General features: G+C 48.9%; 23 non-coding genes and 5 pseudogenes across 23 annotated transcripts; all 28 read right to left on the reverse strand.

Moving 5' to 3' along the window:
• Window positions 1–4,323: 4,323 nt before the first annotated feature.
• LOC140217904 (5S ribosomal RNA) lies at window positions 4,324–4,442 on the reverse strand. The gene has a single exon (XR_011894366.1). It is a non-coding gene; the product is annotated as a 5S ribosomal RNA (ribosomal RNA).
• A 516-nt stretch (window positions 4,443–4,958) lies between these two features.
• Window positions 4,959–5,077, reverse strand: LOC140217878 (5S ribosomal RNA). The gene has a single exon (XR_011894341.1). It is a non-coding gene; the product is annotated as a 5S ribosomal RNA (ribosomal RNA).
• A 517-nt stretch (window positions 5,078–5,594) lies between these two features.
• On the reverse strand, window positions 5,595–5,713 carry LOC140217905 (5S ribosomal RNA). Its single transcript, XR_011894367.1, has one exon. It is a non-coding gene; the product is annotated as a 5S ribosomal RNA (ribosomal RNA).
• A 516-nt stretch (window positions 5,714–6,229) lies between these two features.
• Window positions 6,230–6,348, reverse strand: LOC140217906 (5S ribosomal RNA). Its single transcript, XR_011894368.1, has one exon. It is a non-coding gene; the product is annotated as a 5S ribosomal RNA (ribosomal RNA).
• A 1,410-nt stretch (window positions 6,349–7,758) lies between these two features.
• LOC140217907 (5S ribosomal RNA) lies at window positions 7,759–7,877 on the reverse strand. Its single transcript, XR_011894369.1, has one exon. It is a non-coding gene; the product is annotated as a 5S ribosomal RNA (ribosomal RNA).
• A 516-nt stretch (window positions 7,878–8,393) lies between these two features.
• LOC140217908 (5S ribosomal RNA) lies at window positions 8,394–8,512 on the reverse strand. Its single transcript, XR_011894370.1, has one exon. It is a non-coding gene; the product is annotated as a 5S ribosomal RNA (ribosomal RNA).
• Window positions 8,513–9,029: 517 nt separating this feature from the next.
• LOC140217909 (5S ribosomal RNA) lies at window positions 9,030–9,148 on the reverse strand. Its single transcript, XR_011894371.1, has one exon. It is a non-coding gene; the product is annotated as a 5S ribosomal RNA (ribosomal RNA).
• Window positions 9,149–9,665: 517 nt separating this feature from the next.
• Window positions 9,666–9,784, reverse strand: LOC140217910 (5S ribosomal RNA). Its single transcript, XR_011894372.1, has one exon. It is a non-coding gene; the product is annotated as a 5S ribosomal RNA (ribosomal RNA).
• Window positions 9,785–10,299: 515 nt separating this feature from the next.
• LOC140217762 (5S ribosomal RNA) lies at window positions 10,300–10,418 on the reverse strand (annotated as a pseudogene).
• A 515-nt stretch (window positions 10,419–10,933) lies between these two features.
• Window positions 10,934–11,052, reverse strand: LOC140217911 (5S ribosomal RNA). Its single transcript, XR_011894373.1, has one exon. It is a non-coding gene; the product is annotated as a 5S ribosomal RNA (ribosomal RNA).
• A 516-nt stretch (window positions 11,053–11,568) lies between these two features.
• On the reverse strand, window positions 11,569–11,687 carry LOC140217790 (5S ribosomal RNA; annotated as a pseudogene).
• Window positions 11,688–12,202: 515 nt separating this feature from the next.
• LOC140217912 (5S ribosomal RNA) lies at window positions 12,203–12,321 on the reverse strand. Its single transcript, XR_011894374.1, has one exon. It is a non-coding gene; the product is annotated as a 5S ribosomal RNA (ribosomal RNA).
• A 516-nt stretch (window positions 12,322–12,837) lies between these two features.
• Window positions 12,838–12,956, reverse strand: LOC140217791 (5S ribosomal RNA; annotated as a pseudogene).
• Window positions 12,957–13,460: 504 nt separating this feature from the next.
• On the reverse strand, window positions 13,461–13,579 carry LOC140217860 (5S ribosomal RNA; annotated as a pseudogene).
• Window positions 13,580–14,095: 516 nt separating this feature from the next.
• LOC140217913 (5S ribosomal RNA) lies at window positions 14,096–14,214 on the reverse strand. The gene has a single exon (XR_011894375.1). It is a non-coding gene; the product is annotated as a 5S ribosomal RNA (ribosomal RNA).
• Window positions 14,215–14,731: 517 nt separating this feature from the next.
• On the reverse strand, window positions 14,732–14,850 carry LOC140217914 (5S ribosomal RNA). The gene has a single exon (XR_011894376.1). It is a non-coding gene; the product is annotated as a 5S ribosomal RNA (ribosomal RNA).
• A 517-nt stretch (window positions 14,851–15,367) lies between these two features.
• LOC140217915 (5S ribosomal RNA) lies at window positions 15,368–15,486 on the reverse strand. Its single transcript, XR_011894377.1, has one exon. It is a non-coding gene; the product is annotated as a 5S ribosomal RNA (ribosomal RNA).
• Window positions 15,487–16,002: 516 nt separating this feature from the next.
• LOC140217916 (5S ribosomal RNA) lies at window positions 16,003–16,121 on the reverse strand. Its single transcript, XR_011894378.1, has one exon. It is a non-coding gene; the product is annotated as a 5S ribosomal RNA (ribosomal RNA).
• A 516-nt stretch (window positions 16,122–16,637) lies between these two features.
• On the reverse strand, window positions 16,638–16,756 carry LOC140217917 (5S ribosomal RNA). Its single transcript, XR_011894379.1, has one exon. It is a non-coding gene; the product is annotated as a 5S ribosomal RNA (ribosomal RNA).
• Window positions 16,757–17,270: 514 nt separating this feature from the next.
• LOC140217832 (5S ribosomal RNA) lies at window positions 17,271–17,389 on the reverse strand (annotated as a pseudogene).
• A 5,445-nt stretch (window positions 17,390–22,834) lies between these two features.
• On the reverse strand, window positions 22,835–22,953 carry LOC140217918 (5S ribosomal RNA). The gene has a single exon (XR_011894380.1). It is a non-coding gene; the product is annotated as a 5S ribosomal RNA (ribosomal RNA).
• Window positions 22,954–23,467: 514 nt separating this feature from the next.
• On the reverse strand, window positions 23,468–23,586 carry LOC140217919 (5S ribosomal RNA). The gene has a single exon (XR_011894381.1). It is a non-coding gene; the product is annotated as a 5S ribosomal RNA (ribosomal RNA).
• A 517-nt stretch (window positions 23,587–24,103) lies between these two features.
• LOC140217920 (5S ribosomal RNA) lies at window positions 24,104–24,222 on the reverse strand. Its single transcript, XR_011894382.1, has one exon. It is a non-coding gene; the product is annotated as a 5S ribosomal RNA (ribosomal RNA).
• A 515-nt stretch (window positions 24,223–24,737) lies between these two features.
• Window positions 24,738–24,856, reverse strand: LOC140217921 (5S ribosomal RNA). The gene has a single exon (XR_011894383.1). It is a non-coding gene; the product is annotated as a 5S ribosomal RNA (ribosomal RNA).
• Window positions 24,857–25,372: 516 nt separating this feature from the next.
• Window positions 25,373–25,491, reverse strand: LOC140217922 (5S ribosomal RNA). Its single transcript, XR_011894384.1, has one exon. It is a non-coding gene; the product is annotated as a 5S ribosomal RNA (ribosomal RNA).
• Window positions 25,492–26,007: 516 nt separating this feature from the next.
• LOC140217923 (5S ribosomal RNA) lies at window positions 26,008–26,126 on the reverse strand. Its single transcript, XR_011894385.1, has one exon. It is a non-coding gene; the product is annotated as a 5S ribosomal RNA (ribosomal RNA).
• Window positions 26,127–26,640: 514 nt separating this feature from the next.
• Window positions 26,641–26,759, reverse strand: LOC140217924 (5S ribosomal RNA). The gene has a single exon (XR_011894386.1). It is a non-coding gene; the product is annotated as a 5S ribosomal RNA (ribosomal RNA).
• Window positions 26,760–27,275: 516 nt separating this feature from the next.
• LOC140217925 (5S ribosomal RNA) lies at window positions 27,276–27,394 on the reverse strand. Its single transcript, XR_011894387.1, has one exon. It is a non-coding gene; the product is annotated as a 5S ribosomal RNA (ribosomal RNA).
• Window positions 27,395–27,647: the final 253 nt, after the last annotated feature.

Below are 27,647 nucleotides of genomic sequence, written 5' to 3' on the forward strand. Positions count from 1 at the left end.
CAATACAACGCTTGCATGACATAATATAACTTCGTGACAAAAAACATATTACAGACTGTCGCCCTTGCAAAAATTGACAGCTTCACATCCTTCCATCTGTCCGCCTTTTCTTTCATTTCATCGGCTTGGCTCCTCCAATATTCATCGCTACTATTGTAGCTATTGAGAGGAACGCCCAGATACCTCGTCGGCGTTTTTACCCAGTTGAGGTTCGCGAAGTTGTCCGGTGCAGACTCCCATTTCCCGTGCCACAGGCCTAGGGATTTGCCCCAATTTATTCTACTACCCGTGACATCACAGAAATGTTTCACTGCCGATACTGTTTCCGTTACACTTGGTTTGTCTGTGCAACACACTGCAATGTCATCTGCATATGCGAGCAGCTTCACCTCTGTCGCTGCTAATCTGAAACCACGTATTTTGTCATTTCCGTTAATTACTACACACATTGCTTCTATGTATATGACAAGTAACAGCGGACTGAGGGGACAGCCTTGGCGTACTGAACGCATGATGTTAATGGGGGCCCCCAGAGTCTTATTGACAATTAATCTTGTTGTGCAATTCTGGTACACCAAGGCCACGCCCTCCCTGATGATGGAACCGACATTAACATGATCCAAGATGGCAAACAAAATAACGTGAGCAACACAATCGAACGCTTTCTCCAAATCGAGCTGAAGAACTGCAACGCCACCATCGGTGACGTCACAGCACTCGAGCACGCTCCGCATCTGATGGATGTTCGAAAAAATGGACCGCCCCTTGATGCCGCAAGTTTGGTGGTCTCCGACAATTTCCTTGATGACACCTTGAAGTCTCGCAGCTAAAATCTTCATAAAGATCTTGTAATCAATGTTTGTTAGTGATATCGGTCTATAGGATGACACGGATCTGAGTTTGTCTGTTTGATCACTCTTCGGGATTAGTATTGTGTGCGCTTTTCCAAAAGATGGGGGCAATAATTTCTTCTCGTACGCGTCATTGAATACGTCTGCTAACAATGGGGCCAGTTCTCTTTTGAAAGCCTTATATAACCCCGCACAGAGTCCATCAGGCCCAGGCGACTTGCCCGAGTTCAAATCGCCGATTGCCTTTTCAACTTCATTCTCGGTAATGTTGCCTTCCAATCGTTCTTTAACGTCATCTCCCAGTCTCGGCATCCGTTGAAGAAAATCTGCTTTGAAACTCTCTACATTCGCTGCCTGAAATGCAAAGAGCGACTGGTAGTACTGACAGAAGGCGCGTCCTATGCTTTCGTTGTCGTCAACAAGAACCCCGTTCATTAAAATCTTATCCACATGGTTTCGCCGTCCGTGCGCCTTCTCGAGTCCAAGCGCCCTTTTTGTGGGCGTCTCCCCCGCCGCTAATCCATCTGCTCGTGCACGCACGATGGCACCTTGATAACGTTCTTTATCGAACTGTTCAAGCTTTTCCTTCACGCTCCGCACATCGTCTTTGTACAGACCAGGCTCTCTGCACTCCAGCGTTATCAGCTGCTGAAGTAGTGTTCGCAAACCGTTTTCTTTATATTCCCTCTCAAATTTTAGGCAGCTTGACCTTTCTAAGGCTTTCATTTTAACTTTTTGTTTGAAACATTCCCACTTTTCAGCTATTGTTTCAGCTTCATCTTTGCGTATTTCATTAATGGCATTCCGTACTGCCTTTACAAAAGATTCATCATTTAATAATGAGGCATTCATTTTCCACATCTCCCAATTAAACGCATGTTTCCGTTTCCCTATACCGACATTACATATTACGAGACAATGATCTGAGAACGATACGGGTACTACAGAATAACCGTGGCATCTTGGAATTGTATCCAGCGAAATGTAGATTCGGTCCAACCGCGCATGGCTACTGCCCTGAAAACGTGTAAATGTCACGTCACGCCCCCCTTCCAGACAATCAAACACGTCATCTAGTTCATTTTCATTAATTAGTTTTGACAAGACTTCACTGCTTCTGTCACGCACACCGGCATTATTGGCTCTGTCACTAGCGCTCATTACACAATTGAAGTCTCCTAAGAGCATAACGCGCTTATCGCATCGAACATACTGCGAAAGGTTCGAAAAGAAACGGGCACGCTCTTCTACTGAATTGGACGCATATACGCATATGACACGGTACTGAAACTCGCACAAAACATTATCGCAAAAAACAATCCTTCCAGATGGACAAGAAAAGGTACTTTGAATCTGCAGTTCAGGCAGTTTCTTCACAAAAAGAATGCACCCCCCAGCCGTGCCTAACGCATGGCTTACCACCGCAAAATACCTAGACGTGAAACGGCGCACCATGCTCCCGGTCTCCTCCTCCCCGTCAACCTTGGTTTCCTGGACGGCTAGTACGTCGACGTCGTGGTCAGTGACCAACCGTAGGACTTGACTTTGCCTACGACTAGCCGCCAACCCTCTCACGTTTAAAGTGGCAATATTAAGGGACGGTATCTGAGCCATGTTGAGCTAAAGAGAAAAGTAGGCCCGGAGCATGGTGCTTACCGTTCACGACTAGCCCTCGGCTAGCCGCCTCCGGGACCTCCCGGTTTCCCGGCGTTGTTTGTGGGCGGCCCTTTGTCCGCAGGCTTTCTCTCAGGTGGGACATTCGGCTTTGGTTTTAAGCTCGTGCGCCTCCCAAGAGGTGTCTTTGTCGGCGGCCCTTCGCTGGTGCTGGTCGCGCCGTCGTTGCGGTCCTTAGTCTGGTCATGGGGGCGCTTGACTGGCGCACCAAGAGTCGAAGTCCGGTCGCCGTCGAGGACGGCCTCCTCCTGCTGCATTGCCGTCGCATCGTTGTCGGGCGGGTCCTCGCTACTGCTCCGCGTAGGCTGGCCCTCAGCGGTCGCGCCTTGCACCGTCTCACTCGGCTTCACGGTAGTCTCAGCCACCCTGCTGTCTACGGCCAAACTCGTCGTTCCACTGGCTGTCGCTGTCGGGACCGTGTCTAGAGTTCCTTTAGCAGCGTCCTCCGCCTCGGCCACGTCCATGACGTGCTCTGCCGCAACGTCACAAGTTACTGGGCCTGTTACGGTGGCATAAGATCTTACGCAGTCAGCGTCGACGTGGCCGAAACGTCTGCATAGAGAACAGCGGGGGACTCTGCACTCACGGCGGACGTGTCCCGTGCCGTGGCAGCGCAGGCACTGCATTGGTCGACCGGGCACGACGACCAAGGCCAACTCTCCGCCGACGCGGATCTGATGGGGCAGATCCTCCACTTTCATGCCGCTTTTCAATTTCAATATGACGGTCCTGGTGGTTGAGGTCTTCGCTCCCATGCCTTCGACGCGCCACCGCTCCCGGCTCACCTCCTCCACCTTGCCGAAAGCCGCGAATGCCGTCCGGACGTCCTCGTCGGCCACGCCGTACAGCAGCCAGTGAAGCCTTAGCTTCACCTGTTGATCCTGGGGGTCAACGATGACGCACCGTCGTCCCTTCACTTGGAGTTCCTTGAGGTCCAGAAGCCTTTTTGTGGCACTCGCATCACTCAAGGTCACTGCCCAGACGTGGTTGATCTGGTACGCCCCTATGCATACCACGTCAGGCAGCAAGCCCGTCGGCAGAAGGGCGTCCCGGAAATCTTCCACCTTGTACGGTCTCGCACGTACATCACCGTGAAAAAAGACGGTATTGATCACCAATTGACCTTTGGGCAGTTGTGGCAAAATAAAGGCATAATCCTTGTCGTCGTTTAGCCTGTTTCCGCGGCCTAAAGTGGCCGCTGTCGCTGCTCCACTGGAGCCCATGACTCTGCTGACCGCTCAGCTCGGCTGCCGGAAGCAGAATGAGCATGGTATGGCCGATGGCAGGGATGCTATGTTTACGACTGCACCTGTATCGTGCTATGTGCATTCGCAACGTATTGCTACAGCACGCACGCGGCACTGTCTTTCCGTTGACAGTACAGGCACACGTCGTGTACGTGGATTGCTCCGTTTGTTGTGGTTAGTCGCTGCCGAGTCGAGCTCGCAATAAAACAAGAGGACGAGCGCAACGATGTGCGTCCGCTGCAGCTCACGTTTGGCGCTAGTAATGAGCCAAGTTATAGATTGTCACTGAGCTGGATACGGGTGTAATAGGTAAACGGTTAGCAGTTTGTGCGACTAAATTTTGCACCATTACTTATACCGGTTACCACCGTCACTGCGCGTACAATCGCCTAGCGGCTTGCATATTGTTTTTGCACTTCGACGTTGGCTCTACCAGTAGGCTGCGCCAGTTGAACGTAACAGTAAATAAAACCAACCACACGTGAGTGTAAAAAAAAGAAAAAAAATTAAGTCACAGAAGCACGCAATAAAAAAAAAAGCAAAAAGAAGGGTGCCATCAGCACTCGGTGTTCCCAGGTGGTCTCCCTCCCAAGTACTGACCGAGCCCAATGCTGCTTAGCTTCGGGGATCGGACGAGAACCGGCGTATTCAGCATGGTATGGCCGATGGCAGGGATGCTATGTTTACGACTGCACCTGTATCGTGCTATGTGCATTCGCAACGTATTGCTACAGCACGCACGCGGCACTGTCTTTCCGTTGACAGTACAGGCACACGTCGTGTACGTGGATTGCTCCGTTTGTTGTGGTTAGTCGCTGCCGAGTCGAGCTCGCAATAAAACAAGAGGACGAGCGCAACGATGTGCGTCCGCTGCAGCCCACGTTTGGCGCTAGTAATGAGCCAAGTTATTGATTGTCACTGAGCTGGATACGGGTGTAATAGGCAAACGGTTAGCAGTTTGTGCGACTAAATTTTGCACCATTACTTATACCGGTTACCACCGTCACTGCGCGTACAATCGCCTAGCGGCTTGCATATTGTTTTTGCACTTCGACGTTGGCTCTACCAGTAGGCTGCGCCAGTTGAACGTAACAGTAAATAAAACCAACCACACGTGAGTGTAAAAAAAAGAAAAAAAATTAAGTCACAGAAGCACGCAATAAAAAAAAAAAAGCAAAAAGAAGGGTGCCATCAGCACTGGGTGTTCCCAGGTGGTCTCCCTCCCAAGTACTGACCGAGCCCAATGCTGCTTAGCTTCGGGGATCGGACGAGAACCGGCGTATTCAGCATGGTATGGCCGATGGCAGGGATGCTATGTTTACGACTGCACCTGTATCGTGCTATGTGCATTCGCAACGTATTGCTGCAGCACGCACGCGGCACTGTCTTTCCGTTGACAGTACAGGCACACGTCGTGTACGTGAATTGCTCCGTTTGTTGTGGTTAGTCGCTGCCGAGTCGAGCTCGCAATAAAACAAGAGGACGAGCGCAACGATGTGCGTCCGCTGCAGCCCACGTTTGGCGCTAGTAATGAGCCAAGTTATTGATTGTCACTGAGCTGGATACGGGTGTAATAGGTAAACGGTTAGCAGTTTGTGCGACTAAATTTTGCACCATTACTTATACCGGTTACCACCGTCACTGCGCGTACAATCGCCTAGCGGCTTGCATATTGTTTTTGCACTTCGACGTTGGCTCTACCAGTAGGCTGCGCCAGTTGAACGTAACAGTAAATAAAACCAACCACACGTGAGTGTAAAAAAAGAAAAAAAATTAAGTCACAGAAGCACGCAATAAAAAAAAAAAAAAGCAAAAAGAAGGGTGCCATCAGCACTCGGTGTTCCCAGGTGGTCTCCCTCCCAAGTACTGACCGAGCCCAATGCTGCTTAGCTTCGGGGATCGGACGAGAACCGGCGTATTCAGCATGGTATGGCCGATGGCAGGGATGCTATGTTTACGACTGCACCTGTATCGTGCTATGTGCATTCGCAACGTATTGCTACAGCACGCACGCGGCACTGTCTTTCCGTTGACAGTACAGGCACACGTCGTGTACGTGGATTGCTCCGTTTGTTGTGGTTAGTCGCTGCCGAGTCGAGCTCGCAATAAAACAAGAGGACGAGCGCAACGATGTGCGTCCGCTGCAGCCCACGTTTGGCGCTAGTAATGAGCCAAGTTATTGATTGTCACTGAGCTGGATACGGGTGTAATAGGTAAACGGTTAGCAGTTTGTGCGACTAAATTTTGCACCATTACTTATACCGGTTACCACCGTCACTGCGCGTACAATCGCCTAGCGGCTTGCATATTGTTTTTGCACTTCGACGTTGGCTCTACCAGTAGGCTGCGCCAGTTGAACGTAACAGTAAATAAAACCAACCAAACGTGAGTGTAAAAAAAAGAAAAAAAATTAAGTCACAGAAGCACGCAATAAAAAAAAAAAAGCAAAAAGAAGGGTGCCATCAGCACTCGGTGTTCCCAGGTGGTCTCCCTCCCAAGTACTGACCGAGCCCAATGCTGCTTAGCTTCGGGGATCGGACGAGAACCGGCGTATTCAGCATGGTATGGCCGATGGCAGGGATGCTATGTTTACGACTGCACCTGTATCGTGCTATGTGCATTCGCAACGTATTGCTGCAGCGCGCACGCGGCACTGTCTTTCCGTTGACGGTACAGGCACACGTCGTGTACGTGGATTGCTCCGTTTGTTGTGGTTAGTCGCTGCCGAGTCGAGCTCGCAATAAAACAAGAGGACGAGCGCAACGATGTGCGTCCGCTGCAGCCCACGTTTGGCGCTAGTAATGAGCCAAGTTATTGATTGTCACTGAGCTGGATACGGGTGTAATAGGTAAACGGTTAGCAGTTTGTGCGACTAAATTTTGCACCATTACTTATACCGGTTACCACCGTCACTGCGCGTACAATCGCCTAGCGGCTTGCATATTGTTTTTGCACTTCGACGTTGGCTCTACCAGTAGGCTGCGCCAGTTGAACGTAACAGTAAATAAAACCAACCACACGTGAGTGTAAAAAAAAGAAAAAAAATTAAGTCACAGAAGCACGCAATAAAAAAAAAAAGCAAAAAGAAGGGTGCCATCAGCACTCGGTGTTCCCAGGTGGTCTCCCTCCCAAGTACTGACCGAGCCCAATGCTGCTTAGCTTCGGGGATCGGACGAGAACCGGCGTATGTGCAGAAGTTGCAACAGCCTGTTCCTGAGTGGCTGTCGAGGTTTGAACCCCTTACAGCACTAAAGGAATTTTAATCCGACAACGTCGTGCCACAGTAGCGGACGGCAACGAATGTAAATATTACTGTTCTTTTTTCTGTTTGTGTATTCATTCGTATTTGCTTCTTTGGTCTTTGTTTATATAATTTAGGAATTTGTGTTGTGATACGTCGAGAACTGGCAATAAAGAAAAAAAAAAAAAAAAAACGAGAACCGGCGTATTCAGCATGGTATGGCCGATGGCAGGGATGCTATGTTTACGACTGCACCTGTATCGTGCTATGTGCATTCGCAACGTATTGCTACAGCACGCACGCGGCACTGTCTTTCCGTTGACAGTACAGGCACACGTCGTGTACGTGGATTGCTCCGTTTGTTGTGGTTAGTCGCTGCCGAGTCGAGCTCGCAATAAAACAAGAGGACGAGCGCAACGATGTGCGTCCGCTGCAGCCCACGTTTGGCGCTAGTAATGAGCCAAGTTATTGATTGTCACTGAGCTGGATACGGGTGTAATAGGTAAACGGTTAGCAGTTTGTGCGACTAAATTTTGCACCATTACTTATACCGGTTACCACCGTCACTGCGCGTACAATCGCCTAGCGGCTTGCATATTGTTTTTGCACTTCGACGTTGGCTCTACCAGTAGGCTGCGCCAGTTGAACGTAACAGTAAATAAAACCAACCACACGTGAGTGTAAAAAAAAGAAAAAAAATTAAGTCACAGAAGCACGCAATAAAAAAAAAAAGCAAAAAGAAGGGTGCCATCAGCACTCGGTGTTCCCAGGTGGTCTCCCTCCCAAGTACTGACCGAGCCCAATGCTGCTTAGCTTCGGGGATCGGACGAGAACCGGCGTATTCAGCATGGTATGGCCGATGGCAGGGATGCTATGTTTACGACTGCACCTGTATCGTGCTATGTGTATTCGCAACGTATTGCTACAGCACGCACGCGGCACTGTCTTTCCGTTGACAGTACAGGCACACGTCGTGTACGTGGATTGCTCCGTTTGTTGTGGTTAGTCGCTGCCGAGTCGAGCTCGCAATAAAACAAGAGGACGAGCGCAACGATGTGCGTCCGCTGCAGCCCACGTTTGGCGCTAGTAATGAGCCAAGTTATTGATTGTCACTGAGCTGGATACGGGTGTAATAGGTAAACGGTTAGCAGTTTGTGCGACTAAATTTTGCACCATTACTTATACCGGTTACCACCGTCACTGCGCGTACAATCGCCTAGCGGCTTGCATATTGTTTTTGCACTTCGACGTTGGCTCTACCAGTAGGCTGCGCCAGTTGAACGTAACAGTAAATAAAACCAACCACACGTGAGTGTAAAAAAAAGAAAAAAAATTAAGTCACAGAAGCACGCAATAAAAAAAAAAAAGCAAAAAGAAGGGTGCCATCAGCACTCGGTGTTCCCAGGTGGTCTCCCTCCCAAGTACTGACCGAGCCCAATGCTGCTTAGCTTCGGGGATCGGACGAGAACCGGCGTATTCAGCATGGTATGGCCGATGGCAGGGATGCTATGTTTACGACTGCACCTGTATCGTGCTATGTGCATTCGCAACGTATTGCTGCAGCACGCACGCGGCACTGTCTTTCCGTTGACAGTACAGGCACACGTCGTGTACGTGGATTGCTCCGTTTGTTGTGGTTAGTCGCTGCCGAGTCGAGCTCGCAATAAAACAAGAGGACGAGCGCAACGATGTGCGTCCGCTGCAGCCCACGTTTGGCGCTAGTAATGAGCCAAGTTATTGATTGTCACTGAGCTGGATACGGGTGTAATAGGTAAACGGTTAGCAGTTTGTGCGACTAAATTTTGCACCATTACTTATACCGGTTACCACCGTCACTGCGCGTACAATCGCCTAGCGGCTTGCATATTGTTTTTGCACTTCGACGTTGGCTCTACCAGTAGGCTGCGCCAGTTGAACGTAACAGTAAATAAAACCAACCACACGTGAGTGTAAAAAAAAGAAAAAAAATTAAGTCACAGAAGCACGCAATAAAAAAAAAAAAAGCAAAAAGAAGGGTGCCATCAGCACTCGGTGTTCCCAGGTGGTCTCCCTCCCAAGTACTGACCGAGCCCAATGCTGCTTAGCTTCGGGGATCGGACGAGAACCGGCGTATTCAGCATGGTATGGCCGATGGCAGGGATGCTATGTTTACGACTGCACCTGTATCGTGCTATGTGCATTCGCAACGTATTGCTGCAGCACGCACGCGGCACTGTCTTTCCGTTGACAGTACAGGCACACGTCGTGTACGTGGATTGCTCCGTTTGTTGTGGTTAGTCGCTGCCGAGTCGAGCTCGCAATAAAACAAGAGGACGAGCGCAACGATGTGCGTCCGCTGCAGCCCACGTTTGGCGCTAGTAATGAGCCAAGTTATTGATTGTCACTGAGCTGGATACGGGTGTAATAGGTAAACGGTTAGCAGTTTGTGCGACTAAATTTTGCACCATTACTTATACCGGTTACCACCGTCACTGCGCGTACAATCGCCTAGCGGCTTGCATATTGTTTTTGCACTTCGACGTTGGCTCTACCAGTAGGCTGCGCCAGTTGAACGTAACAGTAAATAAAACCAACCACACGTGAGTGTAAAAAAAAGAAAAAAAATTAAGTCACAGAAGCACGCAATAAAAAAAAAAAAAGCAGAAAGAAGGGTGCCATCAGCACTCGGTGTTCCCAGGTGGTCTCCCTCCCAAGTACTGACCGAGCCCAATGCTGCTTAGCTTCGGGGATCGGACGAGAACCGGCGTATTCAGCATGGTATGGCCGATGGCACGGATGCTATGTTTACGACTGCACCTGTATCGTGCTATGTGCATTCGCAACGTATTGCTACAGCACGCACGCGGCACTGTCTTTCCGTTGACAGTACAGGCACACGTCGTTTACGTGGATTGCTCCGTTTGTTGTGGTTAGTCGCTGCCGAGTCGAGCTCGCAATAAAACAAGAGGACGAGCGCAACGATGTGCGTCCGCTGCAGCCCACGTTTGGCGCTAGTAATGAGCCAAGTTATTGATTGTCACTGAGCTGGATACGGGTGTAATAGGTAAACGGTTAGCAGTTTGTGCGACTAAATTTTGCACCATTACTTATACCGGTTACCACCGTCACTGCGCGTACAATCGCCTAGCGGCTTGCATATTGTTTTTGCACTTCGACGTTGGCTCTACCAGTAGGCTGCGCCAGTTGAACGTAACAGTAAATAAAACCAACCACACGTGAGTGTAAAAAAAAGAAAAAAAATTAAGTCACAGAAGCACGCAATAAAAAAAAAAAGCAAAAAGAAGGGTGCCATCAGCACTCGGTGTTCCCAGGTGGTCTCCCTCCCAAGTACTGACCGAGCCCAATGCTGCTTAGCTTCGGGGATCGGACGAGAACCGGCGTATTCAGCATGGTATGGCCGATCGCAGGGATGCTATGTTTACGACTGCACCTGTATCGTGCTATGTGCATTCGCAACGTATTGCTACAGCACGCACGCGGCACTGTCTTTCCGTTGACAGTACAGGCACACGTCGTGTACGTGGATTGCTCCGTTTGTTGTGGTTAGTCGCTGCCGAGTCGAGCTCGCAATAAAACAAGAGGACGAGCGCAACGATCTGCGTCCGCTGCAGCCCACGTTTGGCGCTAGTAATGAGCCAAGTTATTGATTGTCACTGAGCTGGATACGGGTGTAATAGGTAAACGGTTAGCAGTTTGTGCGACTAAATTTTGCACCATTACTTATACCGGTTACCACCGTCACTGCTCGTACAATCGCCTAGCGGCTTGCATATTGTTTTTGCACTTCGACGTTGGCTCTACCAGTAGGCTGCGCCAGTTGAACGTAACAGTAAATAAAACCAACCACACGTGAGTGTAAAAAAAAGAAAAAAAATTAAGTCACAGAAGCACGCAATAAAAAAAAAAAGCAAAAAGAAGGGTGCCATCAGCACTCGGTGTTCCCAGGTGGTCTCCCTCCCAAGTACTGACCGAGCCCAATGCTGCTTAGCTTCGGGGATCGGACGAGAACCGGCGTATTCAGCATGGTATGGCCGATGGCAGGGATGCTATGTTTACGACTGCACCTGTATCGTGCTATGTGCATTCGCAACGTATTGCTACAGCACGCACGCGGCACTGTCTTTCCGTTGACAGTACAGGCACACGTCGTGTACGTGGATTGCTCCGTTTGTTGTGGTTAGTCGCTGCCGAGTCGAGCTCGCAATAAAACAAGAGGACGAGCGCAACGATGTGCGTCCGCTGCAGCCCACGTTTGGCGCTAGTAATGAGCCAAGTTATTGATTGTCACTGAGCTGGATACCGGTGTAATAGGTAAACGGTTAGCAGTTTGTGCGACTAAATTTTGCACCATTACTTATACCGGTTACCACCGTCACTGCGCGTACAATCGCCTAGCGGCTTGCATATTGTTTTTGCACTTCGACGTTGGCTCTACCAGTAGGCTGCGCCAGTTGAACGTAACAGTAAATAAAACCAACCACACGTGAGTGTAAAAAAAAGAAAAAAAATTAAGTCACAGAAGCACGCAATAAAAAAAAAAAAAGCAAAAAGAGGGTGCCATCAGGACTCGGTGTTCCCAGGTGGTCTCCCTCCCAAGTACTGACCGAGCCCAATGCTGCTTAGCTTCGGGGATCGGACGAGAACCGGCGTATTCAGCATGGTATGGCCGATGGCAGGGATGCTATGTTTACGACTGCACCTGTATCGTGCTATGTGCATTCGCAATGTATTGCTGCAGCACGCACGCGGCACTGTCTTTCCGTTGACAGTACAGGCACACGTCGTGTACGTGGATTGCTCCGTTTGTTGTGGTTAGTCGCTGCCGAGTCGAGCTCGCAATAAAACAAGAGGACGAGCGCAACGATGTGCGTCCGCTGCAGCCCACGTTTGGCGCTAGTAATGAGCCAAGTTATTGATTGTCACTGAGCTGGATACGGGTGTAATAGGTAAACGGTTAGCAGTTTGTGCGACTAAATTTTGCACCATTACTTATACCGGTTACCACCGTCACTGCGCGTACAATCGCCTAGCGGCTTGCATATTGTTTTTGCACTTCGACGTTGGCTCTACCAGTAGGCTGCGCCAGTTGAACGTAACAGTAAATAAAACCAACCACACGTGAGTGTAAAAAAAAGAAAAAAAATTAAGTCACAGAAGCACGCAATAAAAAAAAAAAGCAAAAAGAAGGGTGCCATCAGCACTCGGTGTTCCCAGGTGGTCTCCCTCCCAAGTACTGACCGAGCCCAATGCTGCTTAGCTTCGGGGATCGGACGAGAACCGGCGTATTCAGCATGGTATGGCCGATGGCAGGGATGCTATGTTTACGACTGCACCTGTATCGTGCTATGTGCATTCGCAACGTATTGCTACAGCACGCACGCGGCACTGTCTTTCCGTTGACAGTACAGGCACACGTCGTGTACGTGGATTGCTCCGTTTGTTGTGGTTAGTCGCTGCCGAGTCGAGCTCGCAATAAAACAAGAGGACGAGCGCAACGATGTGCGTCCGCTGCAGCCCACGTTTGGCGCTAGTAATGAGCCAAGTTATTGATTGTCACTGAGCTGGATACGGGTGTAATAGGTAAACGGTTAGCAGTTTGTGCGACTAAATTTTGCACCATTACTTATACCGGTTACCACCGTCACTGCGCGTACAATCGCCTAGCGGCTTGCATATTGTTTTTGCACTTCGACGTTGGCTCTACCAGTAGGCTGCGCCAGTTGAACGTAACAGTAAATAAAACCAACCACACGTGAGTGTAAAAAAAAGAAAAAAAATTAAGTCACAGAAGCACGCAATAAAAAAAAAAAAAGCAAAAAGAGGGTGCCATCAGGACTCGGTGTTCCCAGGTGGTCTCCCTCCCAAGTACTGACCGAGCCCAATGCTGCTTAGCTTCGGGGATCGGACGAGAACCGGCGTATTCAGCATGGTATGGCCGATGGCAGGGATGCTATGTTTACGACTGCACCTGTATCGTGCTATGTGCATTCGCAATGTATTGCTGCAGCACGCACGCGGCACTGTCTTTCCGTTGACAGTACAGGCACACGTCGTGTACGTGGATTGCTCCGTTTGTTGTGGTTAGTCGCTGCCGAGTCGAGCTCGCAATAAAACAAGAGGACGAGCGCAACGATGTGCGTCCGCTGCAGCCCACGTTTGGCGCTAGTAATGAGCCAAGTTATTGATTGTCACTGAGCTGGATACGGGTGTAATAGGTAAACGGTTAGCAGTTTGTGCGACTAAATTTTGCACCATTACTTATACCGGTTACCACCGTCACTGCGCGTACAATCGCCTAGCGGCTTGCATATTGTTTTTGCACTTCGACGTTGGCTCTACCAGTAGGCTGCGCCAGTTGAACGTAACAGTAAATAAAACCAACCACACGTGAGTGTAAAAAAAAGAAAAAAAATTAAGTCACAGAAGCACGCAATAAAAAAAAAAAGCAAAAAGAAGTACTCGGTGTTCCCAGGTGGTCTCCCTCCCAAGTACTGACCGAGCCCAATGCTGCTTAGCTTCGGGGATCGGACGAGAACCGGCGTATTCAGCATGGTATGGCCGATGGCAGGGATGCTATGTTTACGACTGCACCTGTATCGTGCTATGTGCATTCGCAACGTATTGCTGCAGCACGCACGCGGCACTGTCTTTCCGTTGACAGTACAGGCACACGTCGTGTACGTGGATTGCTCCGTTTGTTGTGGTTAGTCGCTGCCGAGTCGAGCTCGCAATAAAACAAGAGGACGAGCGCAACGATGTGCGTCCGCTGCAGCCCACGTTTGGCGCTAGTAATGAGCCAAGTTATTGATTGTCACTGAGCTGGATACGGGTGTAATAGGTAAACGGTTAGCAGTTTGTGCGACTAAATTTTGCACCATTACTTATACCGGTTACCACCGTCACTGCGCGTACAATCGCCTAGCGGCTTGCATATTGTTTTTGCACTTCGACGTTGGCTCTACCAGTAGGCTGCGCCAGTTGAACGTAACAGTAAATAAAACCAACCACACGTGAGTGTAAAAAAAAGAAAAAAAATTAAGTCACAGAAGCACGCAATAAAAAAAAAAAAGCAAAAAGAAGGGTGCCATCAGCACTCGGTGTTCCCAGGTGGTCTCCCTCCCAAGTACTGACCGAGCCCAATGCTGCTTAGCTTCGGGGATCGGACGAGAACCGGCGTATTCAGCATGGTATGGCCGATGGCAGGGATGCTATGTTTACGACTGCACCTGTATCGTGCTATGTGCATTCGCAACGTATTGCTGCAGCACGCACGCGGCACTGTCTTTCCGTTGACAGTACAGGCACACGTCGTGTACGTGGATTGCTCCGTTTGTTGTGGTTAGTCGCTGCCGAGTCGAGCTCGCAATAAAACAAGAGGACGAGCGCAACGATGTGCGTCCGCTGCAGCCCACGTTTGGCGCTAGTAATGAGCCAAGTTATTGATTGTCACTGAGCTGGATACGGGTGTAATAGGTAAACGGTTAGCAGTTTGTGCGACTAAATTTTGCACCATTACTTATACCGGTTACCACCGTCACTGCGCGTACAATCGCCTAGCGGCTTGCATATTGTTTTTGCACTTCGACGTTGGCTCTACCAGTAGGCTGCGCCAGTTGAACGTAACAGTAAATAAAACCAACCACACGTGAGTGTAAAAAAAAGAAAAAAAATTAAGTCACAGAAGCACGCAATAAAAAAAAAAAAAGCAGAAAGAAGGGTGCCATCAGCACTCGGTGTTCCCAGGTGGTCTCCCTCCCAAGTACTGACCGAGCCCAATGCTGCTTAGCTTCGGGGATCGGACGAGAACCGGCGTATTCAGCATGGTATGGCCGATGGCAGGGATGCTATGTTTACGACTGCACCTGTATCGTGCTATGTGCATTCGCAACGTATTGCTACAGCACGCACGCGGCACTGTCTTTCCGTTGACAGTACAGGCACACGTCGTGTACGTGGATTGCTCCGTTTGTTGTGGTTAGTCGCTGCCGAGTCGAGCTCGCAATAAAACAAGAGGACGAGCGCAACGATGTGCGTCCGCTGCAGCCCACGTTTGGCGCTAGTAATGAGCCAAGTTATTGATTGTCACTGAGCTGGATACGGGTGTAATAGGTAAACGGTTAGCAGTTTGTGCGACTAAATTTTGCACCATTACTTATACCGGTTACCACCGTCACTGCGCGTACAATCGCCTAGCGGCTTGCATATTGTTTTTGCACTTCGACGTTGGCTCTACCAGTAGGCTGCGCCAGTTGAACGTAACAGTAAATAAAACCAACCACACGTGAGTGTAAAAAAAAAGAAAAAAAATTAAGTCACAGAAGCACGCAATAAAAAAAAAAAAGCAAAAAGAAGGGTGCCATCAGCACTCGGTGTTCCCAGGTGGTCTCCCTCCCAAGTACTGACCGAGCCCAATGCTGCTTAGCTTCGGGGATCGGACGAGAACCGGCGTATTCAGCATGGTATGGCCGATGGCAGGGATGCTATGTTTACGACTGCACCTGTATCGTGCTATGTGCATTCGCAACGTATTGCTGCAGCACGCACGCGGCACTGTCTTTCCGTTGACAGTACAGGCACACGTCGTGTACGTGGATTGCTCCGTTTGTTGTGGTTAGTCGCTGCCGAGTCGAGCTCGCAATAAAACAAGAGGACGAGCGCAACGATGTGCGTCCGCTGCAGCCCACGTTTGGCGCTAGTAATGAGCCAAGTTATTGATTGTCACTGAGCTGGATACGGGTGTAATAGGTAAACGGTTAGCAGTTTGTGCGACTAAATTTTGCACCATTACTTATACCGGTTACCACCGTCACTGCGCGTACAATCGCCTAGCGGCTTGCATATTGTTTTTGCACTTCGACGTTGGCTCTACCAGTAGGCTGCGCCAGTTGAACGTAACAGTAAATAAAACCAACCACACGTGAGTGTAAAAAAAAGAAAAAAAATTAAGTCACAGAAGCACGCAATAAAAAAAAAAAAGCAAAAAGAAGGGTGCCATCAGCACTCGGTGTTCCCAGGTGGTCTCCCTCCCAAGTACTGACCGAGCCCAATGCTGCTTAGCTTCGGGGATCGGACGAGAACCGGCGTATTCAGCATGGTATGGCCGATGGCAGGGATGCTATGTTTACGACTGCACCTGTATCGTGCTATGTGCATTCGCAACGTATTGCTGCAGCACGCACGCGGCACTGTCTTTCCGTTGACAGTACAGGCACACGTCGTGTACGTGGATTGCTCCGTTTGTTGTGGTTAGTCGCTGCCGAGTCGAGCTCGCAATAAAACAAGAGGACGAGCGCAACGATGTGCGTCCGCTGCAGCCCACGTTTGGCGCTAGTAATGAGCCAAGTTATTGATTGTCACTGAGTTGGATACGGGTGTAATAGGTAAACGGTTAGCAGTTTGTGCGACTAAATTTTGCACCATTACTTATACCGGTTACCACCGTCACTGCGCGTACAATCGCCTAGCGGCTTGCATATTGTTTTTGCACTTCGACGTTGGCTCTACCAGTAGGCTGCGCCAGTTGAACGTAACAGTAAATAAAACCAACCACACGTGAGTGTAAAAAAAAGAAAAAAAATTAAGTCACAGAAGCACGCAATAAAAAAAAAAAAGCAGAAAGAAGGGTGCCATCAGCACTCGGTGTTCCCAGGTGGTCTCCCTCCCAAGTACTGACCGAGCCCAATGCTGCTTAGCTTCGGGGATCGGACGAGAACCGGCGTATTCAGCATGGTATGGCCGATGGCAGGGATGCTATGTTTACGACTGCACCTGTATCGTGCTATGTGCATTCGCAACGTATTGCTACAGCACGCACGCGGCACTGTCTTTCCGTTGACAGTACAGGCACACGTCGTGTACGTGGATTGCTCCGTTTGTTGTGGTTAGTCGCTGCCGAGTCGAGCTCGCAATAAAACAAGAGGACGAGCGCAACGATGTGCGTCCGCTGCAGCCCACGTTTGGCGCTAGTAATGAGCCAAGTTATTGATTGTCACTGAGCTGGATACGGGTGTAATAGGTAAACGGTTAGCAGTTTGTGCGACTAAATTTTGCACCATTACTTATACCGGTTACCACCGTCACTGCGCGTACAATCGCCTAGCGGCTTGCATATTGTTTTTGCACTTCGACGTTGGCTCTGCCAGTAGGCTGCGCCAGTTGAACGTAACAGTAAATAAAACCAACCACACGTGAGTGTAAAAAAAAGAAAAAAAATTAAGTCACAGAAGCACGCAATAAAAAAAAAAGCAAAAAGAAGGGTGCCATCAGCACTCGGTGTTCCCAGGTGGTCTCCCTCCCAAGTACTGACCGAGCCCAATGCTGCTTAGCTTCGGGGATCGGACGAGAACCGGCGTATTCAGCATGGTATGGCCGATTTTTTTTTTTTATTTTTTTTTTATTGCCTGTTTACATCATAGAGAAACAACAGAAGGATCTCAAAAACTTTTGAAATTGATCAACTCATCAAACAGTGTAACCCAATCAGGTGTTTCTGGCTGGGCTCGGTACAGCTCTCGCATATAGGCTACATGTTCAATAAAATTTTCCTTTACAGGCCGAGCGTTAGTGTCGGCATGTCTTACCGACATTCGGGTTTTCCATATACTATGGAGGCTGAGTATCATTATCATGTCGTAGGGAATGTCGCCGTGATTCTCAACTGGTAAGTATCGGATTCCATGTGGTGTAATAGGTAAGTCCTTTTTGATAGTTCGCTGAAGGATGTCCCAGTGAAATATGGGATCCCAGCATTCAATAAATACATGTTCTATTGTCTCTGGTTTTTGGCACAGTATGCAGTTGACTGTCCACGGTACAACCATTCCTTTATCTTGTAGCCACGTTTTTACAGGTAGAGTGTTTGTATGGAGCTTGAAGAAAAAGGATTTTACATGCGGTCGTATCGGCATTCCTTTAACCCGTTTTAAGACGTCTTGTCCACAGCCTCCAGTGTATATGCTTCTGTACACTGGCAGAGGTAACATAACATCCAGCAAATCCTTGTAGAGCTTTTTCTTTTTTACTGTACTCAAGTATTCTATGGAAAACCTTACTTTAAGCATGCGAAAGGCTACAACAACCTCGCGCCAATAACCTTTTATACGGTGCATCGTAGTCTTATTTGTAGAGACGATGAATTCAGGTAGTGCATTGTGTAAACAAACTTGCATAACTGTACGCAGAAATGGGTCACACTGATCTCTTAAAAATATAAAACGCGACACAATCTGTCTGATAAACAGGTGCGACAGACCAAGACCACCTTTTCTGACGGACAAAAACAGGTTAGTTCGACTCGTTCGTTCCCAACTTCCTCCCCAAATAAACACTGCAAAGACTCTATTAATTTTTTGTAAGTTAGTACGCGACATAAAGAATACTTGCATAACATACCATAACTTGGCAACTAAGAATAGATTGCAAGTAGTTGCACGGGCAAACATTGACAAATTTCGACCTTGCCATCCCTGCGTCTTCTCTTTCAAGCGTTCTGTTTCCTCGTTCCAATACAGTTCGGTGTCTTCATAACATTGTAATGGGACACCTAAGTACGTTGTTGGCATTGCTGTCCATTGGATGCCAGCAAATAATTCAGGCTTCTCTCTCCACTCTCCATGCCAGAAACCTACGGTCTTCTCCCAATTGATCTTGCAGCCAGATTCCTTGCAAAACTCGCCAGTCAACCTAACCACCTCTTTGATACTTTCGGCATCTTTGCAAAAGACAGCAATGTCATCAGCGTATGCGAGGACCTTGACTTCCGCCTTTTCAAGCATAAAACCGCGTACACTTTGACTATTAATTATACTCAAGCAGAAAGGTTCCAAGTAAATGTCAAAAAGTAATGAGGAAATTGCACATCCCTGCCTCACACTGGAGAGAAGCTGGATTGGTTCACTTAACTTCTTGTTTATAATGATGCGTGTGCTGCACTCTGAGTAGGCCATTTTTACTCCTTCTAATATCAGTCCGCCGACATTAACATATTCTAATATTGAAAATAGTACTTCATGTGACACATTGTCAAACGCTTTCTCCAAATCTAGTTGCAACACTGCAACCTGACATGAGAGAGCATCACAGCACTCAAGAACACAGCGAGCTACATGTGTATTGGTGGAAATAGTCCTGCCCTTGATTCCACATGTTTGATGTGGTCCCACTAGTCGCGTTACAACACTTTGAAGTCTCTTTGCTAACACTTTCGTGAATATTTTGTAATCACAGTTCGTGAGGCTTATTGGTCGATAAGACTTTACTGACATCAGTTTAACCGGATCCTCGCACTTAGGGATTAGCACTGTATGAGCCGTTCGGAACGATGGCGGCATTCGCTGTGTTGCATACATTTCCTTGAAGACATTATGCAATAATTGGCTGAGCTGACATTTGAAAGCCTTGTAAAAGGGCGCACCTAAACCATCAGGCCCGGGAGCCTTTCCTGCACCAAGTCCATCTATAGCGTCTTCAATTTCTCGCAATGTGATTGGAAATTCCAGGCTTGCTTTAATGTCATCTTCTAGGCGTGGCATAAGATAAAGAAAATCTCGCTCAAACCCTTCTATTATTTTTTTCTTGTTCCCAAGCAGTTCACGATAATAATCTACGAATGCTCGCTCTATCATTGTGGGTTCCGAAGTTTCCTCGTTTTGATATATTATTGCTTGTATTTCATTTTTTGTCGCATATCTCTTCTGGTCACTTAGCGCCCGTTTAGTAGGCGTTTCCCCATTCCACAATCGTTCCGCTCGCGCTCGTACCATGGCTCCCTTGTATCGTTCTTGGTCGATAAGTTCGAGCTTACTTTTTGTTTCCTTTATCTGCTTCATGCAAGATCCAGCGTTCTGACATTCTGTAGACATGAGCAATTCTAGTTCGCTTGTTAATTCTTTTTCTTCTTGTTTTTCCTTGCGGCGCAGCGCAGTAGCTTTTTCTATCGCTTTTCTCTTAACATCAGTTTTGAGAGTTTCCCATGTTTCAATACAGTGATTAGTTTGCGCTGTCATAGAGGAATTAATCATTTCACTTATATCTCTGATAAAGCTTTCATCATCTAGCAGTTTGGTATTAAACTTCCAAAGATCCCAATTAAATTTCGTTTCTTTTCGTTTTTGCCCTAAATCAAACGTCACTAGACTATGATCAGAAAAGGATACATGTTTAATCTCGTAACTCTGACACAATGGCACGAGCTGCATTGCAATATAAGCTCGGTCTAATCGCGCATGACTTTCACCTTGATAGTGCGTATAAACGGAAGCTTTGCCTGTCGATAACAGAATACCGACATCTTCTAATTCATAATCATTCACAAGTATGTTTAAAAACTGTGCGCTCGTATCCCTTCGTTTCATTTGATTAGCTCGGTCTTGTGCTCTGCACACACAGTTGAAATCCCCCATCAATATAAGGTATCGCTCGCACTTCAGGTATTCTTCTAGCTGTTGAAAAAAAATTCTACGTGCACATTCATCATTTGGAGCATACACGCACAATATGCGCCACTTAAAGCCAGAAAAAGAACAATCAAGTATGACAAATCGGCCAGTTCCACATATAATAACTTGTTCCTCTACAATACCAGCACTGTTACGAATAAAGAGTGCGCATCCTCCAGAAGTTCCAACCGCATGACACACGCAGACGTTATACATTGCTCTAAATGGTTGCACCATGCGGTCCGTCTGTTCCTGGCTTTCCACCTTTGTCTCTTGCACGGCGACAATATCTAAATCATTTTCTTGAAGAAGCCGGCTTAATTGGTACTGGCGTCTCCTGCTCGCCAAACCGCGAACGTTTAAAGTGCCTAGACGAAGGGGCTTTTTAAGGTTAAGTGTCATGGTTAATCTGAAACAGGTGGACCGCATGGAGTTTACCTCGATCTTTTATGTTGCCACTCGGTCGATTCTTTCCGGCGACGGGCAACGTCGCGTCCAGCCAGCAGTTCTCGGGTCGATGCCGCTGTGGCTCTGTTGCTAGGGGACTTGATGCCATGGTAGCTGCTCGGTGTTCGTAAGTGGTGGAATCGCTGCTCTATGCGTTGACCCTCGTTGTTACGAGGGCTTATTTCCCTCAGTTTTCCGGTCAGGAGGGAGGCTGGGTTTCGGTTTGAAGCTGGGTCGTCTGCCCAATTGAAGGCCGGTCTTCACGACTGTCTTGGTGGGTGGTTCTTCTCCGCTACTTGCACTGGGCTTGCCCATTTCGCTGCCTGCATCGTCGCGCGGTCTCTTGGTAGAAGCACCTGGCTCAAGTTCCATTGGCTGTGCGACCGCTTCTGCTTCCGCACCCAACGCTGCTTCTACGGGTTTGACTTTGTCCGCCTCTTGTGTTTCCCCCGTCACAGGGGCTCCGTTTGTCTGGGGTGTGGTGTTATCAGCAAAAACACCTTTCCACGCGTCGGTAGGGGCAACTTTTTGATTTGCACTCTTTGTGTCGGCCTGCTTTCGCCCACCAGCGGCTTCTTCGGCGTCTGCTTCATCCATTATGAGCTCTGCATCCGCGCCCTTCGTTGCTTTTCCGGTGATGCTCGCATATGTGGTCACGCAGTCTAGGTCCGTGTGGCCGAAGCGCCTACACTGGGAACAGCGAGGCACACGGCAGTCACGTCGAATGTGGCCAGTGGTGTTGCAACGGAGGCATAATGGTGCTCGGTTGGGCACAACTACTAGGGCGAGTTCGCTTCCTACACGCAACTGGTGGGGTAGGTCGTCGGTAGTGACTCCGGCTCCCAGTTTCATGGTCACTAGGCGGGTTGTCGATGCTCTTTCCGTGATACCACGTACGCGCCATTTTTCCTTCGTTACTTCCGTAACATTTCCATACGGAGCCAAGGCCGCACGTACTTCATCGTCGCTGACCCCGTAAAGAAGCCAGTGCAGTTTCATTCGTAAGCCTTGGTCGTTGGGGTTAACTACCAGGCACCGGCGACTCTTCACTCGGAATTCCCCTTTTGACAACATTTTCTTCGTTGCTTCAGCGCTCTTGAATGTCACGGCCCAAACGTGATTCATCCTGTACGCCCCCAAAGCGATAACGTCCGGAAGTGCTCCAAGATTTTCCAAGGCATCGCGAAAATCTTCCACTCGGTATGGGCGCGCTCGTAAATCCGCATGAAGAAAAATGGTATCCGTAACAACCTGACCTGTTGGCAGTTGAGGCAATACAACTTGGTACTCCTGGTCGACTGAAGCAAAAGACCTGTTTCCGCGGCTTGAAAGGGCCGCTGAATCCGCTCCTTGGGAGCCCATGTTACCCACGTCCGCACACAACGGTGGCCGGAAGTGGAATCAGCATGGTATGGCCGATGGCAGGGATGCGATGTTTACGACTGCACCTGTATCGTGCTATGTGCATTCGCAACGTATTGCTACAGCACGCACGCGGCACTGTCTTTCCGTTGACAGTACAGGCACACGTCGTGTACGTGGATTGCTCCGTTTGTTGTGGTTAGTCGCTGCCGAGTCGAGCTCGCAATAAAACAAGAGGACGAGCGCAACGATGTGCGTCCGCTGCAGCCCACGTTTGGCGCTAGTAATGAGCCAAGTTATTGATTGTCACTGAGCTGGATACGGGTGTAATAGGTAAACGGTTAGCAGTTTGTGCGACTAAATTTTGCACCATTACTTATACCGGTTACCACCGTCACTGCGCGTACAATCGCCTAGCGGCTTGCATATTGTTTTTGCACTTCGACGTTGGCTCTACCAGTAGGCTGCGCCAGTTGAACGTAACAGTAAATAAAACCAACCACACGTGAGTGTAAAAAAAAGAAAAAAAATTAAGTCACAGAAGCACGCAATAAAAAAAAAAAGCAAAAAGAAGGGTGCCATCAGCACTCGGTGTTCCCAGGTGGTCTCCCTCCCAAGTACTGACCGAGCCCAATGCTGCTTAGCTTCGGGGATCGGACGAGAACCGGCGTATTCAGCATGGTATGGCCGATGGCAGGGATGCTATGTTTACGACTGCACCTGTATCGTGCTATGTGCATTCGCAACGTATTGCTACAGCACGCACGCGGCACTGTCTTTCCGTTGACAGTACAGGCACACGTCGTGTACGTGGATTGCTCCGTTTGTTGTGGTTAGTCGCTGCCGAGTCGAGCTCGCAATAACAAGAGGACGAGCGCAACGATGTGCGTCCGCTGCAGCCCACGTTTGGCGCTAGTAATGAGCCAAGTTATTGATTGTCACTGAGCTGGATACGGGTGTAATAGGTAAACGGTTAGCAGTTTGTGCGACTAAATTTTGCACCATTACTTATACCGGTTACCACCGTCACTGCGCGTACAATCGCCTAGCGGCTTGCATATTGTTTTTGCACTTCGACGTTGGCTCTACCAGTAGGCTGCGCCAGTTGAACGTAACAGTAAATAAAACCAACCACACGTGAGTGTAAAAAAAAGAAAAAAAATTAAGTCACAGAAGCACGCAATAAAAAAAAAAAAGCAAAAAGAAGGGTGCCATCAGCACTCGGTGTTCCCAGGTGGTCTCCCTCCCAAGTACTGACCGAGCCCAATGCTGCTTAGCTTCGGGGATCGGACGAGAACCGGCGTATTCAGCATGGTATGGCCGATGGCAGGGATGCTATGTTTACGACTGCACCTGTATCGTGCTATGTGCATTCGCAACGTATTGCTACAGCACGCACGCGGCACTGTCTTTCCGTTGACAGTACAGGCACACGTCGTGTACGTGGATTGCTCCGTTTGTTGTGGTTAGTCGCTGCCGAGTCGAGCTCGCAATAAAACAAGAGGACGAGCGCAACGATGTGCGTCCGCTGCAGCCCACGTTTGGCGCTAGTAATGAGCCAAGTTATTGATTGTCACTGAGCTGGATACGGGTGTAATAGGTAAACGGTTAGCAGTTTGTGCGACTAAATTTTGCACCATTACTTATACCGGTTACCACCGTCACTGCGCGTACAATCGCCTAGCGGCTTGCATATTGTTTTTGCACTTCGACGTTGGCTCTACCAGTAGGCTGCGCCAGTTGAACGTAACAGTAAATAAAACCAACCACACGTGAGTGTAAAAAAAAGAAAAAAAATTAAGTCACAGAAGCACGCAATAAAAAAAAAAAAAGCAGAAAGAAGGGTGCCATCAGCACTCGGTGTTCCCAGGTGGTCTCCCTCCCAAGTACTGACCGAGCCCAATGCTGCTTAGCTTCGGGGATCGGACGAGAACCGGCGTATTCAGCATGGTATGGCCGATGGCAGGGATGCTATGTTTACGACTGCACCTGTATCGTGCTATGTGCATTCGCAACGTATTGCTACAGCACGCACGCGGCACTGTCTTTCCGTTGACAGTACAGGCACACGTCGTGTACGTGGATTGCTCCGTTTGTTGTGGTTAGTCGCTGCCGAGTCGAGCTCGCAATAAAACAAGAGGACGAGCGCAACGATGTGCGTCCGCTGCAGCCCACGTTTGGCGCTAGTAATGAGCCAAGTTATTGATTGTCACTGAGCTGGATACGGGTGTAATAGGTAAACGGTTAGCAGTTTGTGCGACTAAATTTTGCACCATTACTTATACCGGTTACCACCGTCACTGCGCGTACAATCGCCTAGCGGCTTGCATATTGTTTTTGCACTTCGACGTTGGCTCTACCAGTAGGCTGCGCCAGTTGAACGTAACAGTAAATAAAACCAACCACACGTGAGTGTAAAAAAAAGAAAAAAAATTAAGTCACAGAAGCACGCAATAAAAAAAAAAAAGCAAAAAGAGGGTGCCATCAGCACTCGGTGTTCCCAGGTGGTCTCCCTCCCAAGTACTGACCGAGCCCAATGCTGCTTAGCTTCGGGGATCGGACGAGAACCGGCGTATTCAGCATGGTATGGCCGATGGCAGGGATGCTATGTTTACGACTGCACCTGTATCGTGCTATGTGCATTCGCAACGTATTGCTACAGCACGCACGCGGCACTGTCTTTCCGTTGACAGTACAGGCACACGTCGTGTACGTGGATTGCTCCGTTTGTTGTGGTTAGTCGCTGCCGAGTCGAGCTCGCAATAAAACAAGAGGACGAGCGCAACGATGTGCGTCCGCTGCAGCCCACGTTTGGCGCTAGTAATGAGCCAAGTTATTGATTGTCACTGAGCTGGATACGGGTGTAATAGGTAAACGGTTAGCAGTTTGTGCGACTAAATTTTGCACCATTACTTATACCGGTTACCACCGTCACTGCGCGTACAATCGCCTAGCGGCTTGCATATTGTTTTTGCACTTCGACGTTGGCTCTACCAGTAGGCTGCGCCAGTTGAACGTAACAGTAAATAAAACCAACCACACGTGAGTGTAAAAAAAAGAAAAAAAATTAAGTCACAGAAGCACGCAATAAAAAAAAAAAAGCAAAAAGAAGGGTGCCATCAGCACTCGGTGTTCCCAGGTGGTCTCCCTCCCAAGTACTGACCGAGCCCAATGCTGCTTAGCTTCGGGGATCGGACGAGAACCGGCGTATTCAGCATGGTATGGCCGATGGCAGGGATGCTATGTTTACGACTGCACCTGTATCGTGCTATGTGCATTCGCAACGTATTGCTACAGCACGCACGCGGCACTGTCTTTCCGTTGACAGTACAGGCACACGTCGTGTACGTGGATTGCTCCGTTTGTTGTGGTTAGTCGCTGCCGAGTCGAGCTCGCAATAAAACAAGAGGACGAGCGCAACGATGTGCGTCCGCTGCAGCCCACGTTTGGCGCTAGTAATGAGCCAAGTTATTGATTGTCACTGAGCTGGATACGGGTGTAATAGGTAAACGGTTAGCAGTTTGTGCGACTAAATTTTGCACCATTACTTATACCGGTTACCACCGTCACTGCGCGTACAATCGCCTAGCGGCTTGCATATTGTTTTTGCACTTCGACGTTGGCTCTACCAGTAGGCTGCGCCAGTTGAACGTAACAGTAAATAAAACCAACCACACGTGAGTGTAAAAAAAAGAAAAAAAATTAAGTCACAGAAGCACGCAATAAAAAAAAAAAAGCAGAAAGAAGGGTGCCATCAGCACTCGGTGTTCCCAGGTGGTCTCCCTCCCAAGTACTGACCGAGCCCAATGCTGCTTAGCTTCGGGGATCGGACGAGAACCGGCGTATTCAGCATGGTATGGCCGATGGCAGGGATGCTATGTTTACGACTGCACCTGTATCGTGCTATGTGCATTCGCAACGTATTGCTACAGCACGCACGCGGCACTGTCTTTCCGTTGACAGTACAGGCACACGTCGTGTACGTGGATTGCTCCGTTTGTTGTGGTTAGTCGCTGCCGAGTCGAGCTCGCAATAAAACAAGAGGACGAGCGCAACGATGTGCGTCCGCTGCAGCCCACGTTTGGCGCTAGTAATGAGCCAAGTTATTGATTGTCACTGAGCTGGATACGGGTGTAATAGGTAAACGGTTAGCAGTTTGTGCGACTAAATTTTGCACCATTACTTATACCGGTTACCACCGTCACTGCGCGTACAATCGCCTAGCGGCTTGCATATTGTTTTTGCACTTCGACGTTGGCTCTACCAGTAGGCTGCGCCAGTTGAACGTAACAGTAAATAAAACCAACCACACGTGAGTGTAAAAAAAAGAAAAAAAATTAAGTCACAGAAGCACGCAATAAAAAAAAAAAGCAAAAAGAGGGTGCCATCAGCACTCGGTGTTCCCAGGTGGTCTCCCTCCCAAGTACTGACCGAGCCCAATGCTGCTTAGCTTCGGGGATCGGACGAGAACCGGCGTATTCAGCATGGTATGGCCGATGGCAGGGATGCTATGTTTACGACTGCACCTGTATCGTGCTATGTGCATTCGCAACGTATTGCTACAGCACGCACGCGGCACTGTCTTTCCGTTGACAGTACAGGCACACGTCGTGTACGTGGATTGCTCCGTTTGTTGTGGTTAGTCGCTGCCGAGTCGAGCTCGCAATAAAACAAGAGGACGAGCGCAACGATGTGCGTCCGCTGCAGCCCACGTTTGGCGCTAGTAATGAGCCAAGTTATTGATTGTCACTGAGCTGGATACGGGTGTAATAGGTAAACGGTTAGCAGTTTGTGCGACTAAATTTTGCACCATTACTTATACCGGTTACCACCGTCACTGCGCGTACAATCGCCTAGCGGCTTGCATATTGTTTTTGCACTTCGACGTTGGCTCTACCAGTAGGCTGCGCCAGTTGAACGTAACAGTAAATAAAACCAACCACACGTGAGTGTAAAAAAAAGAAAAAAAATTAAGTCACAGAAGCACGCAATAAAAAAAAAAAAGCAAAAAGAAGGGTGCCATCAGCACTCGGTGTTCCCAGGTGGTCTCCCTCCCAAGTACTGACCGAGCCCAATGCTGCTTAGCTTCGGGGATCGGACGAGAACCGGCGTATTCAGCATGGTATGGCCGATGGCAGGGATGCTATGTTTACGACTGCACCTGTATCGTGCTATGTGCATTCGCAACGTATTGCTACAGCACGCACGCGGCACTGTCTTTCCGTTGACAGTACAGGCACACGTCGTGTACGTGGATTGCTCCGTTTGTTGTGGTTAGTCGCTGCCGAGTCGAGCTCGCAATAAAACAAGAGGACGAGCGCAACGATGTGCGTCCGCTGCAGCCCACGTTTGGCGCTAGTAATGAGCCAAGTTATTGATTGTCACTGAG

This window comes from Dermacentor andersoni, chromosome 4, assembly GCF_023375885.2.
Source record: "Dermacentor andersoni chromosome 4, qqDerAnde1_hic_scaffold, whole genome shotgun sequence".
NCBI classification, from domain to species: Eukaryota; Metazoa; Arthropoda; class Arachnida; order Ixodida; family Ixodidae; genus Dermacentor; species Dermacentor andersoni.